At 39.4% G+C, this 26,166-nt stretch overlaps 2 non-coding genes across 2 annotated transcripts; one reads left to right on the top strand and one right to left on the bottom strand.

Annotated features, from left to right (window-relative positions):
• Positions 1–332: 332 nt before the first annotated feature.
• On the bottom strand, positions 333–416 carry TRNAL-CAG (transfer RNA leucine (anticodon CAG)). Its single transcript has one exon. It is a non-coding gene; the product is annotated as a tRNA-Leu (tRNA).
• A 25,032-nt stretch (positions 417–25,448) lies between these two features.
• TRNAA-AGC (transfer RNA alanine (anticodon AGC)) lies at positions 25,449–25,521 on the top strand. The gene has a single exon. It is a non-coding gene; the product is annotated as a tRNA-Ala (tRNA).
• The last annotated feature ends 645 nt before the right edge of the window (positions 25,522–26,166 follow it).

A 26,166-nucleotide genomic window follows, 5' to 3' on the forward strand; every position in this document is an offset into this window, starting at 1 on the left:
TGAAAACCAGGCTTTCTGACATAGAAAATTTGGCTTTCAGAACTGATTTGTCTTTTTTTTCCCCCTAAAACTTATAAATGAATGTGGAACTACTTTAAGTTTCAGTTGATATGTAAAGTCTTGGCACTACCAAGAAGTTCCCTGAAGAAGTTGAATTCTGCTTTCTTGAAGTCCAGTGCGGTTAGATTGCTGTGTACACTTCCCGATGTCCTGAGGATCTCAAACTCCACCATCCCGTGATCACTGCAACCGAGGCTGCCTTGAACACATTCCCCACCAACCCCTCCTGCTGGTGAGCTGGAAATAACGGATATCGAGGAGATAAAAACACTTGTCAGAAGTGGGATTCGAACCCACGCCTCCAGGAGGAGACTGCGACCTGAACGCAGCGCCTTAGACCGCTCGGCCATCCTGACTTGCGGCGACGCCGTTGTTTCAGCCTCTCTCCTGCATATGAAAAATGCTTCGAGCCTTTCATCATCTTCATGGCTCATCCCTGGACTCGCTTCGGTTAATATATACACGGTCATGACATTCACCACTGAATAATACACACATGCACATACACAAATGCATGCAGATTCAGGTATGTTCTACATAAATGACTTAAAGTGCCTTTACCTTGGTTTTCTCAAAGGGACAGGAGGTAAAATAATCCATTTAACTGCCTTAAGACCTACCACTACTACAGTGGTCAGCAGAGGAAGCCTGCAGCCTATCACTGCATCAGGCTGCAGTTTGTTGATAGAGGCTCAGGTGTTCCAACATAGCTAGTAACCTAATTTGGAAGAGGTTAAAGTTTTGTTGCTTTTCAACACAAGGCTCAAATGGGTCAAACAAATTTGTATGTGGACAGAACACGCTGGTGTTAAACCTCTTTGTGCAGTAAGCATTTCTCTTACCCCTCTTCCAGATTCACCATGCTTGCCCATCATTCCAAAGATGTCCTGTCATGCTCCGTGGCTTCTTGGGCTGTCACAACACCTATGTACCATGTGCCTTAAGAGTAAACATACTTTGAAATGCAGGTTACTAATAACAGTATCATTACCTGGAGGGACAGATACTCAGTCATGAGTGCACTTTTGAGGTACAGGAAGCTGGTAAATACCAATTTAGATTAGGTGTGATTCAGGGTTTCCATAAATGCTTACTTGCACTAAGTGAGATGGAGAGAAGAAAAAGTATACTAGCATGAGAGAGCTGCCAGGAGCACCAAGCTTTCTGTCTGCTACACACTGACAGTGCATTGGGACAAACCAATGAGTTTTGAGAATCTCAGTGAAGAGCAAGGCATTTAGACTTTGAAAAAATGTATGTTAGATGAAAAAGGAATGAAGGGGGATAACTGGAATCCAACCCCTACCACTTTTGATGGTGGTGAGAGATAATAAAGGATCAGTTAGAGGAACTTACCAGTTACTTTCATGCCAGTGATAGTAACAAAAACTGGCAGTGGTAAATAGATAATGGCATTTTGATCACCTGCAGCCCCATAAGGTAACTCAGCTTTCAGTGAACCATCAATAAAGTCCATGGTGATATGGGTGAGAGTGCTTTTCAGGAAGTGGTTGTGAAGGTCAATCAGAAAAGCTTTTCCTGCTATGGCTATATCTCAGAATCATTACAGTCTCAACCATTCTGTGTAGTCAGGAAGCACAGCATCACGTAATGGCTGGGAGCCCCTCTCACTGCAGTCTGCTGAAAAGAAGAGCAAGAGAGGCTTGTGCCTATTTGTGCTTGTCATTAGCAGCTGGTGATCAGAATAATCCCATGACAGGAACAATGGTTATCTTTGCAGGATACTTCAGGCAAAGTTTATTTGAAGCCATATATAAGTACTGTTCTTATCATAAGTACATGTTCAAAGGACCTTGAGTTAATTTACCTAAGTTGAAAACACTCTTATACCTTTTCTCCACTGATCTTGCTTAAGTTCTAATATCATATTTTTGATCCTTGGACCTGAAAGTTCCTTGAGGAGATGTCACTGTTTATCTTCATTGTACTAATGTAGAAAGAGGAATGAGATGGTTAAATTCATTGCATTAGCAGTTTAGGCATCATTCTTATGATCAAACACAACTTGGCCCTTTTCAAAATAATTTATGCCTGACCTTTCCCTATTCCATATAATTTCAGGAATATTCATTTTGTTGTGGCTTCATTAGTCTGTAATGCATGCTAACAGGAAATAATCATAGTGCATATTAAGCACTCATTTCCTCTATCATGTAGAGGAGACAGCTGTCAAGGAAAACGTTTTGATAACTCATGAAACCTAACAAATTACAAACAAAACACACATTGGTTCCCAGTTATTGTCATGTAAATAATTCATTTGTTTCATAAACAGTGTCCTAATTGTCAAAAAGGCAGCATGAGTCACAACCGATGTGAATAGACCAAGATGTAAACAAGAATATAAAAGATTGATCAAAAGAATTTAAAAGTTACTCAGAATCTAATAATTTGTGGGTCGGGTTTGCTCTGGGAGGAAGTGAAAATAAATTATTTGGAGAGGGAAAATATAATGATCATTGAACAACAGAATGCTGAACAAATACTGTGATTTCTTGCTAGGGAAAGTAAACAATAGTGAAATGAAAGATGAATTCTCTTAAGAATGATTATAGGGAAAAAGCACCTATATTAAATAATTACCATCAGCCAACATAAATGGAAATAGAGATGAAGAATGGAACTTTGCAGAAATGAGGATATTGTTCCCACAGAAGATCCCCTTAGTAACTCCAAAATACATTCATAAAAGAGATTTAGGTTAGTCATTATTACGGTATCAAAAGAAATGAGTTCCTTTAAGGATGCAAAGACGATAACTCATGGAATGACTGAAAGCCTTTAATAGACATGCAGTTTAAAATGAAATTTATGGATTACTGGATCTGTCCACTCATGTTAAAAATCTATGTAATGAGTTAGTTAATTAAACTGTTCAAAATGGAAAGATGGGAATATGAAATGAGAGACCGCTTCTTTCTCCTGGTGGAGACTTTTCCAGAAATTATGTAGTATAGTACTTTTAAGAGTGCTGTTGATTGACTTGATTGACAAATGGAATGTCCATGATGGACAATATGATACTGTAGGGGGTTATCTTTAATAGATTTGTCTATGCTTTTTATTTTTATGATGAGAAACGACTGCTCTGTATACACAGAAGTTACTAGGTAAAGCACAGAATGCTGCCATATAGGCAATTGATGAGTTAATGTCTCCATGTGAGACTTTGGCTTGACTGATGTTCAGCCAGGTCTTGATAGTGAGTTCAAAGAAGCTTTGATTTCTTCCCTCCTTTTGCAGTAAGATCTGTGGAACATGGACTGCCTGTTGATATGCCAAACATAACAGCATTTAGCTACTGGTGTTCTGAATACTCCTGAATTCAAATTATTAATCATAGTAAAATTATATCAAAAAAGTTAATGAGGAAAAGACGGAATGATGCAGGTAGATAGGGAACAGTGTTCTGATTTAAAATTGCTTAAAAGAGGCCAAACACAAGCAGGGAAGAAAAAAGAAAAGAATGGAGGAAATGTTGGAAATGTCCTTTAAATGTGCCATGAAATGCATGGTTCCCAAAGAGAAAATTAAGAGCATGACATTTAGTGTTCTATGGGGGAGTCGTATAACTCTTAGGAGGTGGTATTATTGCTGTGAGAGCCACTTGTTATGCCTCACCCAGAGCACTCTCTGCAGCTTTTGTTGCAATACCTCAGCAAGAACATAATTGCCCTTGAGCTAAGAAGCAGAGCAGCAAGCATAATATCCTTTGAGATGTGTCATAGAGAAAGGTTAAAGGAGTTTAGTCTAGTGCAATATAAGAGACTTTGTAACAAATTAATTGAAGTTGCTGGGCTATTAACAAGCTACCAGCCACGATGTGAGAACAGAAAATCACAGAAAAATAAAGCTCATTAGAATGGCTTAATTTTAATACTTAGCCTGCTAAAACATACAACATGCAATAGACGAGATATTCATCTGGGGAAGCTAGAGGTCAGGCTACGAATTCTATCAAATTACACCAATTTACAGCTGCTGAGGATCTATCTTGAAATTAATTTGCCCTCAGAACATTCTTGTTCCTATTAAACCTTTTCATTTTAGTAAGTAGAATAACTTACTAAAATGGATAAATAATTCCTTCAAAGTGACACACGGATTGAATATCAAGGAAGTTTTGGGTTTTCTTTCTTTTGTTTGGTTTTATTTCTCCCTCGGTGTCATGTTTCCTTTTCTCCTGCTTTCATTCAATGTCCGCTAAGCAGTACAATTGAGACAGATCAGAATGGAGTTCTTTGATCAGTCACGTTTTAGACAGAAGCAGTGGGAAGACTTTTTTCCTCTCCCTGACACAGTTCAAGCGTTCTGGGATCTTCTCAATGTCAAGTTTAGTTTCATTTATTTCTTTATTGTAGGGGAGTACTTGCGTATAGTAAAACACTTACTTCTGAAAGATGCTGCCCTTAGATCACATATTAAACTGCATGTTTATCTGATATGTTTTCAAAACTTAAGGTTAATCTAAGCTGACATACACTTAGTAAAAAAGTAAGGCCTACAGTTTCATAGCACTCCATCTGCTAGTGCTTAAACTGACAGGAAACTTCTCCATAATGTATAATTTGGAAATGTGGCTGTATGATAAAACTTAAATCCTTTTCAGAGAACATCCTTGGTTTGACCTGGACTCAGGCTGACTCTCAGGTTCTTTTCCATTGATTTCAAGGCCTGAACTGAATGGAAGTTAAGCTTTCCAAGAAAGTACTTAAATGAGAAAAAGAACAAAATGCCATGGAAACAAAACACGGTTACGGAGCAAGCAAACATATAAAATACACGCATTAAAATCCAACAAGAACCTAAAGAGCTGTTCTGTGAGTGGCGAAACTGACTTAGCCTTGTTTCAAATGACCTTGTGTGAGGGAGTTGATAATTTCTAACCAGAACTGGCTATGAACTCTGATCAAATCCTAATGCAAATGAACCCAAAGCAGCACTGGGGTCCATAGAGGAAGTGTCTCTATACTGTAAAGAGTGGACCATGTGTAATGGCGTGTATCTATCTATGCTAATTCAGAATTGATGTTCCTCTAGGGTACTGGAGATCAGGTGCCCTGGACTTTCTATTTCAGATGAAAGATAAACACTTCATTTTATTTAATGGAGCAGTGACTGAAGCTCTTCAGGCCATATAATCCAAGACATTCTTAAATCCCTTCGTCACTCTTCTGGACAAACACAGCAGACATCATTACTATTGACTATTCCCAGCAAAGTTACAGGCAAAGACATTCGTCAAATCTGGGACTTCAGTGTGGAGCTCCAGAAAAGGTATAATATCATCCCTGCTCTGGTGGGTTAGCACTGGCTAAGGGTCAAACTCAGCAGAACAGGGGGAATCCTAAATGCTCCACAGCCTTATGGGAGGACAACTTTATCCATGAAGGTGACATGTTAAGAGAAGCTTCGAGTCCAGGAAGATGATAGATTGACACTGACTGCTCTGAGGAGGTGGTATACCTTTAGCCCTTTGACTTTGTGCTGAAGGTGATTTTGACACCAATAATATTTCTATATTCCAGAATAACAACAAACTGGAAGAGCAGCAGTACTGGTTAAGACTCCATTGGTACTGATCTCCAATAGTATGAAATATTTTGGGAAAAACTAGGAGCAGCATCCACATAACCCTTGCACGCTTTCTCATCATCCAGCCATCTATAGCTTTAGGATTTTCTATGTTAGAAATTATACTATGTCTTTGTTCTTATTACTTTCATTGAGCTCATCTCTGTAACACAGTTGTGGTGAGTTGACCTTGACTAACCCACTCAGCAATTCTTCATCCTTCTCCTTGCTGTGGAGCCAGTAAATTGAAGCTAAACTAAATTTATTGTTCAGACTCCACCAGCATTAACCATGGATTGGGGATGTCACATGGATTCATCACTACACTGCTGACTCTTAAATTTTATGGCCAATGATCCAAAATGTGCTCTCACACACCTAAAAGGGAGGCTGTCCTGGGTTTAGCAGTAGCAGTCATTTTTCCTCCTTCTTAGTAGCTGGTGCAGTGCTGTGGTTTGACTTTCAGGCTGGGAACAGTGCTGATAACACCGATGTTTTTAGTTACTGCTCAAATGTTTAGACTGACCAAGGACTTTGTGAGTCTCATGCTCTGCCAGGGAAGAGGGGAAGCTGGGAGGAAGCAGAGACAGGACGCCTGACCCAAACTAGCCAAAGAGGTATTCCATAACAGCACGTCATGCCCAGGAGGTAAATGAGGGTTACCTGGAAGGGTTAGTTCATTGCGGGGTTGGACTAGGTATTGGTCGATGCTTGGTTGGGTGGGGTGGGGAAAGTTATCAATCACAGGTTGGTGAAGTGTTGTATTCTCTTCCCCTGTTATTTCCTTTATCATTATTATTATTGGTGGTAGCAGTAGTGGTCTGTGTTATACTTTAGTTACTGGACTGTTTTTATCTCAACCTGTGGGAGTTGCATTTTCTTGATTCTCCTCCCCATCCCTCTGGATGCAGGGAGAGGGAAAGAAGTGGGGGGGTGAGAGAGAGACTGTGTGGTTGACTGCGTTTAAACCACGACAGAGGCTCAACCTCGAGGAGTTCTCCTGGATAATGTCCCTACCCAAGGGAGAGTCCGAATTCAGCCCCACTGCTCTGAGGAGGAGTAACTTCAAATGGAACCCAAGGGGCTCCATTGCTGCTTTGGAGGGATCTGAGCTGTGGTCAGATGAGGTCATGTACACCCGTGGGCTCAGGAACCAAATTCCTGCCCCTCCACCCGCTGACCACCTCCATGTGTGTGAAACAAAATCTGAACATGCAGGAGCAATTCTGGCATCTTGTCTAGTCAGGGAAGCTTCCACATGCTTTGGTCAGGGTGGGTGGACCTGACACACTCCTCAATAGAATGCATGAAAAACACAGGATGGAAAACCTTATGGCTGAAGACAAGGCCACTTAAAGACACAAAGTGTCTTATAATCATAGAATAGTTAGGGTTGGAAAGGACCTTAACATCATCTAGTACCAACTCCCCTGCCAAGGGCAGGGACACCTCACACTAAACCATGACAACCAAGGCTCTTTACAACCTGGCCTTGAACACTGCCAGGGATGGAGCATTCACAGCCTCCCTGGGCAGCCCATTCCAGTACCTCACCACCCTAAAAGGAAAGAATTTCTTCCTTATATCCAATCTAAACCTCCCCTGTTTAAGTTTTAACCTGTTACTCCTTGTCCTATCACTACAGTCCCTAATGAAGAGTCCCTCTCCAGCATCCCTGTAGGCCCCCTTCAGATACTGAAATGCTGCTATGAGGTCTCCATGCAGCCTTCTCTTCTCCAGGCTGAACAGCCCCAACTTTTTCAGCCTGTCTTCATACAGGAGGTGCTCCAGTCCCCTGATCATCCTTGTGGCCTCCTCTGGAGTTGTTCCAACAGTTCCATGTCCTTTTTATGTTGAAGACACCAGAACTGCACACAATACTCCAAGTGAGGTCTCACAATAGTAGAGGGACAGGATCATCACGCTCCTCTTGTGGAAGAGCAGCCCAGGATACGGTTGGCTTTCTGGACTGCGAGTGCACACTGAAGCCGGCTCATGTCCATTTTCTCATCAACCAACACCCCCAAGTCCTTCTCCGCAGGGCTGCTCTGAATCTCTTCTCTGCCCAACCTGTAACTGTGCCTGGGATTGCTCCCACCCAGGTGTAGGACCTTGCACTTGGCATGGCTAAACTTCATGAGGTTGGCATCAGCCCACCTCACAAGTGTGTCAAGGTCCCTCTGGATACCATTCCTTCCCTCCAGCATATCAAACGAACCACACAGCTTGGTGTCATCAGCAAACTTGCTGAGGGCACACTCAATCCCACTGTCTGTGTCACTGACAAAGACATTGAACAAGACTGGTCCCAACACCGATCCCTGAGGGACACCGCTTGTTAATGCTCTCCAGCTGGACATTGAGTCATTGACCACAGCTCTTTGTTTGTGGCCATACAGCCAGTTCTTTATCCATCGAGTGATCCACCCATCAGATTGATGTCTCTCCAATTTAGTGTCAGGGATGTCATTTGGAACAGTGTGGAACACTTGTTTTAAAACATTTCAGTCACATAGGACAATTGGGGATCACTCACCAATTACTGCCACAGGTAGTAATTAGGGAAACTTAGGGAAAACTGATTTAATTTCTTACCCATTAAAATAAATTCAAGTACTGAATCTATTTTAAAGACAAAAAGTTAAACTGACACTTCTCCACATTCACCTTTACAAGGTCCAGATTCAGTCATTTCACTTGGACTCCTCTCCCCTAAGTGTGCAGGCTGCACTGAAGACCTCTCCTGATGACACTTTTTCACTGACACCCTGGATACGGCAACTTAGAATTACCATCAGTTCTTGCCTCAGTTAAATACACTCCTGATGTCTTTTTTTAGTGCAGTAAATGGATTTGGATTTATATACTATATGGAGAAATGAGAAATGGAGGAATAGTTTGCCCCTCAAAAAAACATTCCCCTTTTTTTGCTCCTTGACCACCAATCACTGCTCACTTTAGCCTCATATGGGATTATGATTTACCTTTCCCTTACAGCCTTTTCTCCTTACCAGTGACAGAATCACACCACAGCTGCTTCTTTCAAAACAGACTAGGGGAGGAGAAAACCTACCCACAAACAAACAAATCCAACAAAAACCAAGAAGCTAAATCAAAGGTGAACATGTCCACAACTGAATCTGCACATCTTGTACTCAATCTGAAATATTTCCTTTACTCAGAAACAAAACTAGTGAAGCAGATGGAAACGAATGAATCCACTGGGCTTGACTACTCTCAGGAAACAATGAGCAAGACTGGAGTTTGCTTTTTTTCTCCGAGTAAGTGCTGCTGCGCAGACTAACCATGCGTTGCTAATCGTATTTACAGAGCTGATGTGCTCAAAGGACATCCTGTTGGGAAGCAGAGTGTGGGGAATATGACCTCATGCTTCATGCATTTCAAGGAAATGTTGCAACAGGTTATGAGAAATGTAGATGGAATTGGGAGAATTCTATTAGTGGTGGTAGGAAAATAAAGATAGCTTTTAAATGTGTACCAGCTAAGGAGAATAATCATTTGCAATTAATTGACTCCAGTTGAAGACCCGAGGCATCTGTTTTGATCAGTTCATAGCATTTATTTATTTTCTTGAAGTTCCTTCCAGTTTCTTCCCCATTTTGCAGACACAAAGCTGAAAACACAATTTCTATGTTCTTTATATTAGAACTTCATATAAAAAGGTTTGATTCTAGCCTTTATAAGTTGCAATGGATCTTGGGTCTCAAATTTGAGATAATGAAAGTTTCTTGATTTTCAGGAAGCTTTTTTCTTTTTTGTCAGTTTGGGTTTTGATTTTCTGTTCTTTCATTTTGTTTCAATTGTATCTTCTGGAATAGCTTATATTTCATAAAAAAAGACATATACACTTTGTCTTTGTGCTTTTTCTAATATCTTGTCAATGTAAAGGTATTTCTAACCGTTCTGATTCACTACTTACAGTGATGATGGGAAGGAGGAACCTTTCACAAAAAACTGAATCTAAGACGTAGTGTTTAAAATCAGGAAGTGAGTAAGGTATAAGAATAATGACAGAAATAGCAGTTTCATATCCCTGCACAGAGCCCAGATGTATTCAGGCTGGTCATGGCCACGTGTGATCACAGACAAGTGTGTTGATGCTCTATATAAATCAGAATAACTGACTTTGGAGCCATCACATATATGTGCAGAAACTTTTCAAGCCATTCAAACCACTTTTTGGCCTTAGATCTGTTTCTGTTGCCTGGAAGAAAAAGCAGTGGGGAAATTTAGTAGGGATATTTAAAAGTGCCTTAATCTAGTTATTCTCATAATATTCTTTTTCCCTTTTTTTCTCAACTGATCTTCATCCTGACCTTGTCTTCTCTTTTACCATTGTGCTAAATCCAAAATGGATATTTAACTGTGGAATGGAGATATTCCGTACCTATGGAACTAAGCTAACTTCAAAGGGGTTTAAGGTCAGTACTGGGGTGCTTAATTTTATTGGTTTTCTGAGGACAGGATCTAAAGGCTGGTGTTATCGCTCATCCAGGCTTTTAAAAGTATAAAATATAAAAACTTTAATACTGACCCTGGAAATCCTCTAAAATGGCTAATTGCAGATGCTATCAGAAGGATGATGCTTCTCAGGAATCTTGGCTCATCTTTCCCTTTACAATTTGCCATCTTGTCGAAGTAGATAACTCAATGAGGCCATTTCTTAGTTGAGACAGTGATGCGGGTCAGCTTTTCCCAGTAGTCAGTAATTAAAAATATTCTTCTGAAATATATGATAACCTGAATCAAATCTGCTCTCTCATTCTGCATCCCTATTGCCACCATCCCAGCTGAACACATAGAACATTTGATCAGAGAATATGCTCAGATATTAATTTCATATTATCTAGCCATGTTTAAAGAGTAAAGCATAAACTGGGCTATGTACAAAATAAACAGAGACTGAGTATATAATTTAGTGGCTGTGAAACTCATAAAGGAAAAACAAATACAATCCTGAGCCTTACCTGAAAGTAGGTGCACTCAAATAGCCAATGGAAACTCACTTGAGACAGGACATGGTCATTCAGATACTAGACTTTTCTTATATTTCCTTTGTTGAAGCTGTTTCAGTTTTTGTGAGTTAGTAAGTATGGAAACACAACTGCAGTCGTTTAGGAAATCAGATTCGCTTCCTGTTCTTAAACCTGTGAGTAGCTGAAGAAATCATTTGTAGATCTATTTATTTATCTATATATTTTTACAAATATGTAGATTGTCTATATAATTTATTATATATTTCTTTTTTATTATATTTATTTACCCATATATTTTTACAATAATTTCAACAGGAGACAAATGGGAACAGTATGCCCTCAGATATCTTACACTCTAATTGTTAGCACATTTACTTAAAAAGGGTAGGTTTGATATAGCTTAGTCAGAAAAAACTTCAGCTTTTCCATCTCTAGAAGACTATTTTAACTACTTGACTAAAAGGCAAAAAGCAGAGAATTCTTTTCCCATCTAGCTATGTTTCATGGGAAATTACTGACTTTCTCCTTTCCCTCCTTTTTATTTTTAGAAAAGGGTTTAGCAATATAACTTCAGGAGAAGAAACAGTTTATGAATCCTGAGAGGACTGAGCTACTTGGAAGTTAAAAGCCTCTGTCCTCAGAAAGCATTTACTAAAATTCCTGTCTTCTGAAAAGCATGAGTTGGGAATCATACCCTTCCTCTAGCACACTATAGGAAAGCCTAGGTATGGATAACTAATTCTGCTCCCCAAGTAAATCCTTTAATCCCTACTGCAATTGCTTTAATTCCTACTGCAAGTAAAATCTGAAGTGTCCTCCTTCTTTTCTCTTTTTCTTTGAGTGGTGCCACGAATTCATCTAACATCCAATAGGAAATGCATGCTTTGAACAAGAGGAGCAATGGATACTAATGTGTTATACCTTTTACAAAACATGTACGCTTGCTGAAGGTTTTAAGCTCTATAAGGATATCACAGCTTTTTATTGACATAAGTGAGCTTTTATTTCACTGTAGATGTTTCAGAGTTGAAAACTTCTAAGAAGCATTTTGCAAAGTTGACATCTAACAAAAATCAATGAGTTCATAGGTAGGCTCTAACAAGAATCATATCCAATCAATTTTTCATCTTGCATGAGGTTTCCAGGACACTCATTAAGCTATTCTAGGCATATTGAAAATATATTGATCTTTACTGAGGGCATAAACAAATCCTTTGAATGTTGCTGCATTGAGCACTAACAGACCCTATAGATAGATTCAGGAATATAGAAAGTAATACACAATTCTAGCACGCAGGTTTGCAGTACCAGGTTCACCTTATAGAAAACAATTCTTTGTTACAAGGGTGTATTGTTGGTTCATGTTTTATTTGATGACCATCAGGACTCCCAGATAATTTTCTGCAAGCCAAGAACATAGAAACAGTCACAGGAATCAAAGGTAGCTGAATATGATGTTTGCAGCAGTGCTTTTTAATAGATCTTCACAACAGTAGTTGTAGGCTTAGACAGGCCTTAAGTCTGATATCCCCAGGCCTTTCAACTTTACTCCATAATCTCTGCATCAATTCCATTGATTACCCCTTGCCATTTATGTAGAATGACATTCCCACTGCATGAAGCAGCTTCTAAGGATGAAGAATACACCAGAACCTCACAAAATTATTACATTTATTAGTAGAATTCAATAACTACTTTTTCATGCTACAAAATTTACCCATATGCATTTCCATTACTCATAAAAACCATACAAGTGGACTATGGATGTGATGCAAGAATATTTCAATTAGATTTGAATTTGCTTATTATTGTTATTTTAATATTTTAAATCCCCTCCAATAATAATAATAATAATAAAATAAAAATATTAATGTATATTTCTAAGTATCTAACAATTTAGTGATCAATAATTATCTCATTCATATGATAAGGATATTTAGTTTTCTCCAACAATTTTTGGCAATAGATCCAAAGATACTTTGCAATAGAGTCTAAAATTATTTAATCCATGTAAAAATTGCAAGTTATTCAGCACAGAAAGTGAATACAGTGGTGACACCTAGAAAAAATGAAAACAGAGGATCCCAACCACTTCTACTTCTTTTCTTTTACCAACATATCAAAAAAGAGTGAGTGGTTCATAGAACCATAGAATCATAGACTCATAGAATAGTTTGGGTTGGAAAGGACCTTAAGGTCATCTAGTCCCAATCCTCCTGTAATGGGCAGGGACACCTTAACACTAGACCATGTCACCCAAGGCTCTGTCCAACTTGGCCTTGAACACTACGATGGATGGAGCATTCACAACTTCCTTGGGCAAGTTGTTCCAGGGCCTCACTACCTTCAAGATGAACATCTTCTTTATGTCTTCCTTTGGTATTTTCAGAGAATGGAAAATTCAAGCTAAATTTCCATAAGTCCTCTTTCTATTTCTTACTAGTTTTAGAAGTCCAAAAGATCCCTGTGACTTTGAACTTTTAAAGTGTTGCCAAATTATCCCAAAGAACTAATTTGGTGCTCAGCACCTGCATCTTCTCTAGCCCTTAATGCCTGAAGTTGACAAAGGTTATTTTCCATCATGGAGTACCATCATCTGCTGCTGTATTTCAAACTATCAGCTTCTCTTTCCACTGAACGCAGTGATGTACTGCTATTGAGAACATGAGAAGAAGACATTTTCTGTGGTTTTGGTACCACAGCAGAAATCCATGCTGATGTGACCTGCTGATTTTTACTCTGACCACCTTAAAGGTTGCCTAATGTTTTTTAGACCTCATTTTACTCACATCACCTCCAACACACCCACTGTAGTAACAGCTTTAATAAGCTGATGTTTCATAAAAGACACTTGTGTAGGGAAAAAGCCTGTACGCTACTCACAGAGTTCTTTCTTCAACCAACCTTCCATCCCCTTCATCAATAAGGAAGAGAACAATCGCACAAAGTAAAGAGCAAAGGATTTCTGATAAGATTTGCTTTGTACTGGGGCTGATTGACTCCGACACCTTAGAGCTTCCCACATCAGGTAATGCCTTTCCTGAAGTCACTGCTGGGTCTGGTTGATAAGGGTATTTGAAATGCTGAAAGCTGTGATCTTGTTAAAAAGGGTCAAAAGAAGCAATCTGAGTAACATTTCGATGGCTAGATTATTGCTACTGAAGAGAGCAGTAAATGCCACTTACAACTAAATTTTCCACTTCATCCGAGGTGAAGATAACTGTTCTTCTGATACCTTTCCCCCAAGGAAAGCTCTACAGCAGTAGGCAAAGTAATTACATATTTAAAGGTACAGCTGTCTTAGATAAATTCAATGCAGTGGGGAAAAAACCCAACATAAACACAAACCCAGCTAAAAATAAAGAAAGGCATTTCTTACAGACATTTTGCTTCTAATAATAACACTAGGAAATGTAGGTATTGCCTGATGTAGTGGGGTTATCCAGGATTTCATTGAATTCTCCAAGCAGGAGATGTACAACAGCATAAGATAGCATGAACTCCAAGCACTTTGAATAATTTCCCGAAGGCTCAGGAGAGAGACAAAAGCATTGATGCTCTTCTCTGAATTGCCCTCATGTGCCTTCCTAGTTATATTATGCATGAAAGCAGTTTGTATGCAAGGAGCTTGTATGCAAAAGCTCACTCAATCTTACCCAGTGTTGTTTAGGGAACAGCAACACTGGATGTTGTGGGCAGACAGAGGTTAAAAGTGCTTAGTGAAATTCATCCCAGAGCTAACGGAATTGCACAGTGTTAAGATTGTTCACACCTCGTATCTAGCAGGCTCAGAGTCAAGACATAAAGTTATATCTGGCTACGCTCTTTTGAGTAGACAACCCTGCATATTACAGTTGCTTACTTAAATAAAGGAATTTGAACACTAAAAGAAATAAAAAAGGAAAAAGAAAAAAGAAAAGTAGAAAAAAAAAACAAACCCCAAAACGAAAAGAAAAAAAAAGTCAGCTGGCATTTAGATGTTTCAAGGCTGAAGATATAGACCAGAGTGACTTGTTCTGACCTAGTAGAGCTCTCTGGTTCAAGCAGGATTATTGACTGGAGTCCCTGAGGCCCTTTCCTGCTTGAATTATCCTGTGATCCCATGGTACCAAACTGCCATCTGAAAACACCCTCCAAGCCTAATCTAGACCTCCCTTGTGACTCTGAAAATAGATGACACTAAATCCCAGCTTGAGCACATTAAATAATTACTGTGGAAGGGAAAAAATCAAGTGTTTTTCTTTAGCTTCCACTGGTGCCAGCTGGATTGATAGACCCTGTATCACATCATGCTGTTGTAATCACATAGGTGGGTCTGTCCCTGGCCTGTGTCTCACTCTAAACTGAGGCAAGTGGCCAGAGCTGCCTCATCTTGGCAGTTCAGAGGATCTTTATGCCAAGATACAGAGCCACAAACTAAGGATTTACTTTTATTTGCAGAGGGACTTTAACCAGGAGGTCATCTTTAAGCACTTCGCAAGACTTGCAACATACTGAGCACCAGGTATTTTCATACAGAAGACAGAAAAAGAACAAAATCTAGAGAGAAGGGGGAAAAAGTGCCTTGTATGTCTCAATAGAACATAGAATGTAGAGCACTTTCTAAACAAGATTAAAAAATGGTTCCTTAATGTCATACTTAGTTCTAGGACATAATGGAAGCTCTTTTGCTCTGCAGAAGTATGTATTTCTTATTCTTTTAATTTTAATGCATTTCATTTTATTCTATTACTTCTTTAATTTTAATTCACAGGCATTTCTGTATTGCGACAGGAAATGAAAGCAAGTGTGGGTATGGATGTCTAGCCTAGTGGTTAGGGAAGTCCTTAATAATGTTTTATGTAGTGATTTTTCAGTGCAAAATAGTCCATTAACTAGAGCCCAGGTGTGTACCCTAGAAACTTATAGGCAAATATTTTATATGTATAATATTAATGCTGTCAAAATATGAATTATAGTAAATAACAGAATAGAAAGAATAATACATATTTTTTAAATCACTGTAAGTTTCTGCAGTGCCTGTAGTGAACAAAATGCCATAGACAACAGTTCCCTGTATGCTCAGGGGTTTGAAAGACATTTTTTTATTTGATGTATATATTTTGGTGAAGTATTTTATTCTGTCATGGCCCTTCTCTTTCCTTCTTTGTTTTTTATCCCTACCATGCTACTTTTTACATCATCTATTATTTTACAGACATCTCTACTTCCCAACCTGCTAACAGTGCTGTTTGTTCCCACTGCAAGAATAGCTTGAGTTCACCGCAATTTGTTCAAATTCTCTGCAGACTGGTAAACCTTCAACTATATTCACAAGTCTTTTTAGTTCAGGGACCTAATTTAGTCAAACTGGAAGATGATAAGTAAGCTGTCAGAGATACTTTCTTGCTCTCCACTGACTAGTTATGGGGTTAAAATATTTCATTTAGGGGGACTGGTTCACTTCCCACCAATTTCTTCTATTTTTAACACCACCATCCCTTCTCATTCTGCTGCACATATTAAGAGCACTATGTATGAAGCTTACCCATGCATAAGTAAAATGATAAATTAGTCACACTTGAGACTTTGTAAACAGCAGAATCATTTCCTCTTTCATAAAAGCAAAAATGATTAGATGTTTTCTAGGTTAGCAGCTCTCTTTCTCTACAAGCTCTATTGCTTGTAGTGTACCACAGGCTAAGATTGTTCTAAAACTGACTTATTCACCACATAAAATACAGATATCCCAGCTACGCCAATTTCCCCCACACTTTGTAAGAGTTTATACTGCCTTGTCTGGCACTTCAGAATTCTAGTTTGATGGTCAACATGATAGCTGGAATATTTACTCTGCACTTTTTCCTTGCACTGCAGTCTGTTTCTGTTGTGCAGTGGAGTTCTGCTAAGAAACATGGTTTATAATTAAGACAATACACTTGTGGTCCATAGTACTGCAGAGCTAAAGAACTGAGATTCGAACCTGCAGCACTGACCTATTTCTGACGAATTAAGATGTGATCAATGGGCAAGAAGTCACAGACACATCCTAAGATGGTCTATTTTTATAAACACATTTTTCTTCCAAAATAAATCTGAATATTAAATCTGAATTTCAATTTATGGAGGTTGTGCAAGTCTTGCTGTTACTCCTTAGCCCTCAGTTCTGCACCAGGAAAGGTGCAGAGTTCTTTCCAGATCTCAGTAAGTAAGGCACAGCATAAATGGTATGACAAAACTGCTGTAATAACAGTATTGATAACAACACATAAGAATTATGAAGAGAAATACAGATAGCGAATAAATCTTATGATCCTTCAGATGCTGGGATCCACAGTCTCATACAGCATCAGACAGATACCAGATGAACAGCCTTAGCTTGCTGCTTATATCCCATCTGTGAAGAGGTTCACCATCCTCTTGGAGTCAGTGATCCAGATCTCATTTTTAGAACATGCTCTGAACAAAAGATGGTTGAATGATAACAAAGGGGATACTTTACCCCAAGGAAGCAAATTTGGGAGTATAACAAAGAAGAAGTATAAATTTGTAATGAAGAACATCAGTGATAACTGGGAGTACTGTGGGAAAATTTGTCAGAAGCTGATGATACTATCAGTTTGCAGTAAAAAATCAGTAGCTGCTAGTTTTCTGAATACTCAGATATTTTAGCCTTATCATAAGCCAAAAAATGAGTAAACAAATTTGTCCTTCCTCCCCTCAAGTCTCTTTTTGATAGCAAGCCTTACTGGTGAAGGTATCTGCTTTAATTTAACATGCACAGACATTTCACTTAACCCAACATGATATTTCAACTGAAAATATCAGCACAAAAATCATAATGTGTGTATTTAAAAGATTAAGAATATCCATCTGACATTTCAATAAGTCAACATCCAGATCATGATGAATTTTATGGTAGCAGGACTGTGCAAAGATTAAAACTTAGTAAGTTATTCAACATCAGAATTAAATATCTGAAGTAAATGTAAAATTACTGGATAACTAAAAAAAAAGGTGTAATAAAGATATGAACAAACAGTAATACTAATCTACAAGGATAGTCGATTTTATAGAGCCTAATGAAAAAATAGTAAGGGAAAAAAGCTGTGAGGGTTATGCAGCCTTAGAGAATGAAAAATAAGGGTTTCCCTCCTTGAAAGCAATGGCTCTTAAAAGGCTTATTCAACATCAAAAGCTCCATGCATTGTTTTATGCATTCCTACTCCTACATGGGAGGAAAGGGCTGAGTAGCACCAGAGAATACTCCAGATATGGGAAGAGACAAAGATACAACTCTAGCCTAGGGAGGCTCATAAAATTAGATTGCCAAGAGGAAGTCCAGCTGTGAGGAATCACTGAATGCGTTTGGCCGTTAACATCTTTTTTCCTTATAAATAGGCTTTTTGGTTTGTTTTTTTTCCTCAAAGTTGTGAAATTAAATCTTCTCTTCCAGGAAGTGCATTGATTTTACATCACCACTGAGAAAACTTCTCCAACAGATAGGTGAAAAAATAGTTTCTTTTGACAAATCACAATCAAATGAGAGCCTTTAGCTATTTCCTTCACTCCACCACCACTGCGAAGTAACACGTCTCGCTGTATAACAAATGCTTTTGAAAAGGCTTGGGCCTTTTGATTTTAATTCAGTTTACAGAGTTTGATTTGGAAGGGCCTCAGGTTACTTTATAATCTCATTTTCACAGACTTTTGTTTCAATAAGTTCTGATGCAAACCAGAAAATTCCATAAAACTGTTACATTGTAATTAAATTATATGCTGTCCATGGGTAATTAACTGAGCAATTGTCCTCACATCCAATCTCAAGATTCATCTCTTCTTCTTGACATAAAATATTTATAAAATTATTCCAGAGCTGTTTTTATAATTTATTTTTTGTACAACCTAGCTTTGATAGGCATTTTTATGCCTCTGTATTTTAGGTACCCGTGATTAGTATGAATCTTCATGAATATTCAATGTACTTCTTGGTACTGATGCCATGAATAGTTTCTTTACTGGAAGCTGACTTTGTGAAGTATAGATACTATGAGATGTATATAATTAGGTGCAGATTGGGTGCTCAAGTGAGGAAACCAGACTTCTCCAGGGAAAACAGTAGATCCCCTGGGAGGTCCCTGAAAACATGTTTCTTAGGATATCATTGATATGCAGTTCTCCTTTGAGAATTAACTTAAAGTACATGAATCTCTTTCAAATTCTGCCCCTACCAGGTTGTATTGTAAGCACGCTTTGTTGCATATCATTAAATAATTTAAGGTTATGAGCTTCATTGAAGTTGGATCTAGTTGTACAAGCTCTAAACCTGATTGATAGGAAAGAACCCAAATAAACCTCAACAAATAGACCAGCAGATTTGCCTGTGAAATTCACTGAAGCCACAAATGGAATAATGCATGTACCTCTGTAAAATTCCAAATGCAATGAAGAAAAGGAAAAAATACACGAAAAAAAAAGAGACAAATTTTCCAAATCAGTAATAATATTGCTCAAGACAGTAGCCAGATAACACTTGCATTAATTTGCCTTTCTTTTGTTTAGCAAGTGAAGCTCCGAATAGCCTGATCAATCCAGAAGATCAGGAAGCTTTCTTTTGGGAAGAGAACAAAAGCACACATGATGGATTTAGCAGGCCGATCCTTCATTCTGGGCAGATGCCAGTTGTTTCATGTGAAAGCATGAGGTAAAAAAGGAGACAGAGAGTGGAAAGCAACCTGAGTTGTGCAGCTTCCAATTTAATCCTGAATAGCTGTAATGAGGCTAACAGGACCACATGAGTAAATATCTCATTACCAAGCCAAGTTCTATATTTCAGCATTCAGGCCAGACCCTCAGTGGGTGTAAATCAGCATAAACAGGCTGTAGATGTGGCACACTAATTTGTCAGATCCAACAGTCTTTGGTGAACAATAGCCCTTTCTTCCTTCCCCTTCTTGCAAATAAAAAGCAGCTTTGTGGAAAACCGACATTTCACTTCCACTCTGTGCAGAGAAATAAATCTGGCACTTAATTTCACTTGTGTTTCTGTACAGCTTCCTCTCCCACCTGCTGTCCTTGTTGAACAAGAACTTACAGGTTCAAGGCCTTGGGGCATGGGTGTCATGATTAGCAATGTGGGCCTTAAAGCTAAGGTACTTTGACAGTTTTTCCATTCCCTAGCATTTACTTCTGCAGTGAATTGAAATACCTTAAGGAATAAATACTAACCTCAGACAGTAGACTGTGATCCCTAATCAAATTCTGGAACTGAATTACGCCTGAAAATGATTTCAAATCTTTCTTCTTTCACTTTCCTGTCAAGACCCAACATAAACCCCCAGCTTCTATTGCTGCTAAATTTTCCCTTGCTGTTAAAACCTGACTGAATTTTCATTGGGCCAAGATATTTTTGAGGGAGAAAGGAAAATGTCAACAGTCTGAGATTCTAAACTGCTTATTGATCTTCTGATACACAGCAGGGGACAGCCCAACCTGCTTTATCAGAGGGGAAGCCCACAGAGCACAATATATAGAAGCATCAGGGTATCTAGTATCCAGACTTGTGCAAAGCATTCAACACTGTCCCATTATATCCTATTGATATAATACAGCCTATCTCTCTAGAGCTTGTCCAGAGCCCTCTGAACAGTGGCCCTGCCCTCCAGGGCAATGATGGCTTTCCCCAGCCTGGTGTCAACCCCAGACTTGCTGTGGATAAGTTATCTCTGGCTATACAGCTTCATACGGGAGAAGTTAAAATCTACCAGCCCAGAAACATCTCAGATTCCACCACCCAAGCTAAAACAGGATCTGGGAGCAGGATGCATCACCTCTGAGCAGTTTGCTCTGGTGGCTCTCAGAGAATGTGTAAAGGAAGTCTTGTTCAGCTGCTGAGAAAATCACTGTTTATTTTAAAGTGCAAACAGATCAACTTCTTTTTAGAGAATGCACCTAGAATAAACCTTTACGCCTGAATAACTTCAAAGACCCAGCTGTTCCTCATTGTAACATATTCCCTGACAAGAAGCCTGTTAATAACAAGGGGGAGGTTAAGTTGCTTTTCAATTGGCTTCACTTTATCAAGAAGAACTCAGAATTGATCAGGTCAGAGAATGGAGAGAAAAAGTGAGATAGAATTTCTGCCTGGGTTTTTCTCTGGCAGAAAAAGCAGCCTGGGTTCCAAGCGTTGCTCTCATATTTTGCATTAGAAATGAAACTTCTTGTCTTTGATTCCAGAAGGGAGTAATTGCATTCCTCACTCCCTGTGTTTCCAGACATTCTTTCAGGTCTGACTCAGTGAAGAGTAAATCACAGATGTCATGTGCTGGGCTCTTTTTGACTCTTTGCACTTGTGTTTTCAAGCAGCAGAGACCCACACAGGTTCTGACTTCTGAAAGCAGAAGCCTAAGTGAACTGTTACATAGAGCTGTTGATAAGCAAGCTCTGAGACATGAACAGTCCAATCAGTCTCCTACTGACACACCATGAACAACTTTATAGATCATACTGGGGAAACTCCAAGAATCTGGAGTGGCTTCATCGGGCCAGATTTTGCTGCCAAAACCTCGGATCAACCAGTTAACAAGATAATTAGTCATAGATTAATAAAATCATAAAAAATTAAAGAGAAAGGCATCATGGGGCATTCAAGCTTGACACAAGTCACCCACATGAGATTAAAAGGCTGGGAATAGACAGGAAGGCTGTCTTGGGAGTAAATATTTCATGCAGAATGATCAGGAACAGTGGAAAGTACATGACTATTTAAATTCAGTTAGACAGATATATTTTATTTTGCTTTATGAAAAGCCCAGCATCAAAGTCACGTTTAAAAATGTGGCTGTCATCAAATGCCAATACCAAATAGCCAAGGAGTGACACAGGCTTTTACTCACCCCGTAATTATTAATAGTTCTGTTTTGTAGAAATCAGACCTTAGGAAAAGCTGTCAGCTCAGGCACAGAATGTCAATTTAGTGGCGACTCACCTCCCATAAGGCAGTGGTTCCAAGATTTACTCCACAGCCTGGACAAGAATTTCCCTGGAGCCAGAAACCAGTTGCAAAGCAGAAGAATTGCTGCTGCTTGGGGTTGTATCTTTCCTCTTGGTGCAGATGAGAATCCTATGGTCCTGAAGCTTTATGAACTATTGAAATAGACAAAAATACTCTCTTGACACTTCTCACCATGTTCCTGCAGCTGTAGAGAAAGCATCTCCAACCTGATTCCAGTTGTTCTAATTGCTAGGGAGTGGTCAGATTTTGATCAGCTAACAGAGGTGATGTACATGCCCTAAGTTCAGCCAGCAATGAGGCTGAGAGTGTGTTACAGTAAGCACATGCACAAACAGACATATACCATACACATATGCACACACACAGAGCTAGACACACAGATCAAAATAAACAAACATGCTCAGCAAATATGTAAGCCTAAACAGCACCAAAGGCCTTGTCCTGTTCTCCTCTCTGATCTGGATGAAAGTCCTTTACCGGAAAATATAAATACATACAAGCAGTATATATTTATATATAAAACATATATTTATAATATAAAAGAAATAAAACTTGTTTATACATATAAGCAATTACTGCAGTAAGTGACCTCAGATGCTCAGTCTGCTCAGTAGCTGAACCTGCATCTCAATCCCTCAAAGTTGCCAACACTGGGATTTAAGGTCCCCACTCCAGTTAACGGTACATAGATCCACTTGCACACACCACCACACTATAGACCATGCAGTAATAGTCCTTAGACACTGAATCTACTCAGAGGCTGGCCCTTGGGCCCTTGTGGCCCTCCAGATACCTCTCACACAGAGACATATACATGGAGAATGGTCCCTCAGCTGATTCCTAGACCTCATGGACTCCTCAGTAGCTGGCTCGGACATCTTGGCTCCTGTAGTAGCCAGTGCAAAGACAGAGGCCTCTCTTGTACCCTGCCCAGACCATCACCATTTCAATGCTCTTCCCATGCATCCCATAATGGTTCCTAGAGCCCAGACAGTGACATGCCAGAAGTGAGGAAACCTTGACCTTGCCTTGATCTTCTCCTTCAATGACCTTTTCCCTCCTTGTTCTTGTTCTTTTCTTACACCTTTTCTTAGAAGGATATCGCCCTGCATGACTGTTTCATTTACAGTTCTGCTGTGAACCCATGACTAGGAAAAATTGAAAGAAAAAATGAAGAAAAAGCCACAAACACACACAAAAATACCACCAACCCAGTTAAAAGCTTTTTAAACATCCTGATGGTAGCAGAACTTTATTTGGTTTTTTAGTACATAATAAAACTGTATGTATTACTTTTTATCCTTATCAGTGAGATTTACAAGAAAACAGCAGCAGAAAGAACCATTGCTACTGCACCATTCCTCTTGTTCCCCACTTTCATGTGTTATTACTGTTTTGTCTTCAAGAAAATAACATCAGGCTCTAATAACAGCTGTAGCAAAACCTTCAGACAATCTCAGCTAATTTATAACTAATAAATAAGGCACTTTATGTGCTCTGTACTGCCATCAAATACACTGAGGGGGAAAAAAGGAAGAAGGAAAAACTAGTAGTCCCAATAAGTAAAAGGAATGGAAAGATAACTTCTTCCCAGAATGGGTAAATATTACTATGTGGAATAATTAAAAAAAAATATTAAATAGTTTCTCTCCCTTTAGGTTTTTCCTTTAAAATGACTCTCTGCTAAAAGAAAAGCCTTTGAAGGGCACTGTTAAATTGACATCTTTACTTGATACTCTACATGTTTCAAAACTTTAATGTTTTATTTTCCTCTCCCTTTCTCCCTTCTGCACACACATTCTCCTTCGTCTTTTTTTGTAACTTTAATAGAAGAATTAACAAATATTCAAAGGTCTCACATAAGTCAGCAAGATTCGGTGCCTTTATTTGAATCCCCCATATCTTTTGTAACTGGCTCCTTCTTAACAGTGACATGGCCCAGGTGCTAGCTTCACCTGACCAGTCTATATATCCCAGCAAGACTGGAGCAAGTGAGCCCTAATGCTTTCAGGATGAAGTACACAGTTGTTTTGAAGGCAATACCATGAGCTATGTACATTTCGAAGCATAACAATGTGACAGACTTTTAAAAGCAGTCAAAACCAATTAGTCAGTGTGTTGCAAACTGCCATCGAAGTAGGAGATTCATATGATGCTGAGACCTAGTGGAAGGCTGATAGCTTTGAAATAAGACCAGAGATTAAAGCATTGATGGATGATTTCCTTCAGAGTTCTGAATGTAGCAACTTCTAGTGCCCTGTACCAGCCCCATTATGGGAGGGATATTACCAGGAACACCACTACATTGTGAACAACCCAATTGTCTTCATTAACTAATTACTCCAACTGCTGTCTAAAGTATACCTCTGTAAGCGCCCAGTCTGATACCCTTCTTTCCCTTTGCATTGACCTGTCCACTAGGATATAACTTAGGATGCTGCCTGCCTCTTTCAAATAACCATTTCCACTGCCAGCTGTGACAAATCTGCTGTCTTTCTTGAACCAGCTTCATAATTTTCATTTCCAGAGCTCTCTAAATGTAATTCTTACACTTGGATTTAGGGTGTGCTTGTGGCTAGATGTTAGCTTCTTATTTTTAGCTGTTACTGTAGAAAAATGAATTGGGGACTTAAGAGTCTGGTCCATCTTGCACAATGTGCATAGCCAAAGTAAGTATCTCAGCTTCTTTTATAGTCAGTGGAGAGAACAGTTCCTTCTTTGTGCAATACAGCTTAAGACAAAGTACATGGTTAAAAATAGGGCAGAAAAATTACTCCCTGAAAAACTTTCTCTGCTGGCTATAGATGTCTAATTTAAAATCAACTTAGTTGAAGCCCACCTCCATCTTCTGGCCAAAAAAAAAAGACTTGTTCTAGCTTTTCTGAACACTGCCAAAACTGTAGTTCCTTTCTTTTGTAGCACCCTCTAGCTCAAAGCACAGGGCTGCAGATGGACATAGCTGAGCTGCCTCAAACTCTGACACCATTAAAACCACTGTTACTGATCTGACTCACCTGACATCTGGAATGGATTAGTACAGGTATGGGTCATTTTTCTTCTCTTGCCTCATTGGTAGGGAAGGGAGTTCTGGAATGATGTGAATCCCTGCTGGAATGTAGCATAAATATCAGAAAGTTGACCTACAAGCTCATCCTTATGTGAAGAGACAAGTACACAAAACCTGCCACAGTTAATCATCTGCTTCCTAACTAGCTTTGGTCAACCTGAGAAGCCTAAGGCTGTTGTTGCCCTGATTCTGCACAAGGACTAGATCTATATTTCTATTTGCATGCAATCTGGCCTTTCAAATCACTGTACTTTTTGCGTAGATGAGAAAAGGGAACTGGTCTAATGGTTTATTGATCCAGTCTCAAATGGCAGGGCAAATGATCTCTCATGGCAAAGCCTGTGATCCAGCTTTCATTTCTCCCCAGATTAGCTCTTTTCTTTTTCCTTGAATTTAAAACTCAAATTTACAAATAAACTATTCTACCTTTAGTGTTAAAAAGCTATGATTCTTTTCTTTTTTTGTTGTTTTTTAATTCACATTCCCACAGACTACCACTTCCAAAATGTTTGTACAGCTGGCATGGTTTTCAGCCTTTCACGATATCAGCGTGATAGCAATCTTAACTGAGTCATGTATAGTATGCAGTTAGATGACTGTACAGACCCTTATACTTCACAACCATTCACTCTGCCACTCAGTCTCTGAGCCAGTCTGCAGTTCCTGCTTCATCTTACTTGCATCTCCTGCCCAAGAGAATGCTGCAGCCTTCTCCTACAGGGATATACCACCATGAGGGGAATTAGCTCAAATGGTAGAGCGCTCGCTTAGCATGCGAGAGGTAGCGGGATCGATGCCCGCATTCTCCACTGTCCTCTTTTAACCTCTGTGCTTGGCACTGGTGAGACTGCACCTCGAATTCTGTTTTCAGTTCTGGGCCCCTCACTACAAGAGAGACATTGAGGTGCTGGAGTGGGGCCAGAGAAGGGCATTGGACCTTGTGCAAGGGCCTGGAGCACAGTGTGATGGGGAATGGTTGATGGACCAGGGGGGTTTAGTCTGGAGAAGAGAAAGCTCAGGGGGGACCTTAGCACTTTCTACAATTGCCTGACAGGAGATGGAGCGAGTTCAGGGTCAGTCTCTTCCCCCAGGTAACAACGGACAGGAGAAGAGTAAACACTCTCAAGCTGCACCAGGGGAGGTTTAGATTGGATATTAGGAACAATTTCTTCACAGAGAGGGTGCTCAGGCATTGGAACAGGCTGCCCAGGCCACATCCCTGGAAACGTTCAAAAAACATTTAGATGAGGCCCTCAGTGCCATGGGTTAGTGGTGGCTTTGGCAGACCTGGAATAATGGTTTGTCTTGATGGTCTTAAAGGTCTTTTCCAACCTACAATCTATGATCATAGTTACCTCTTTCTGTCTGAGTTTTAAAAGCACTGCTGAAGATGATCAGCTGTAAATTCATTGTATCCTGGACTCATTCTGTAGGCATTCCTGTTTCCTCTTCCT

This window comes from Melopsittacus undulatus, chromosome 1 (genome assembly GCF_012275295.1).
Source record: "Melopsittacus undulatus isolate bMelUnd1 chromosome 1, bMelUnd1.mat.Z, whole genome shotgun sequence".
In the NCBI taxonomy this organism is placed as follows: Eukaryota; Metazoa; Chordata; class Aves; order Psittaciformes; family Psittaculidae; genus Melopsittacus; species Melopsittacus undulatus.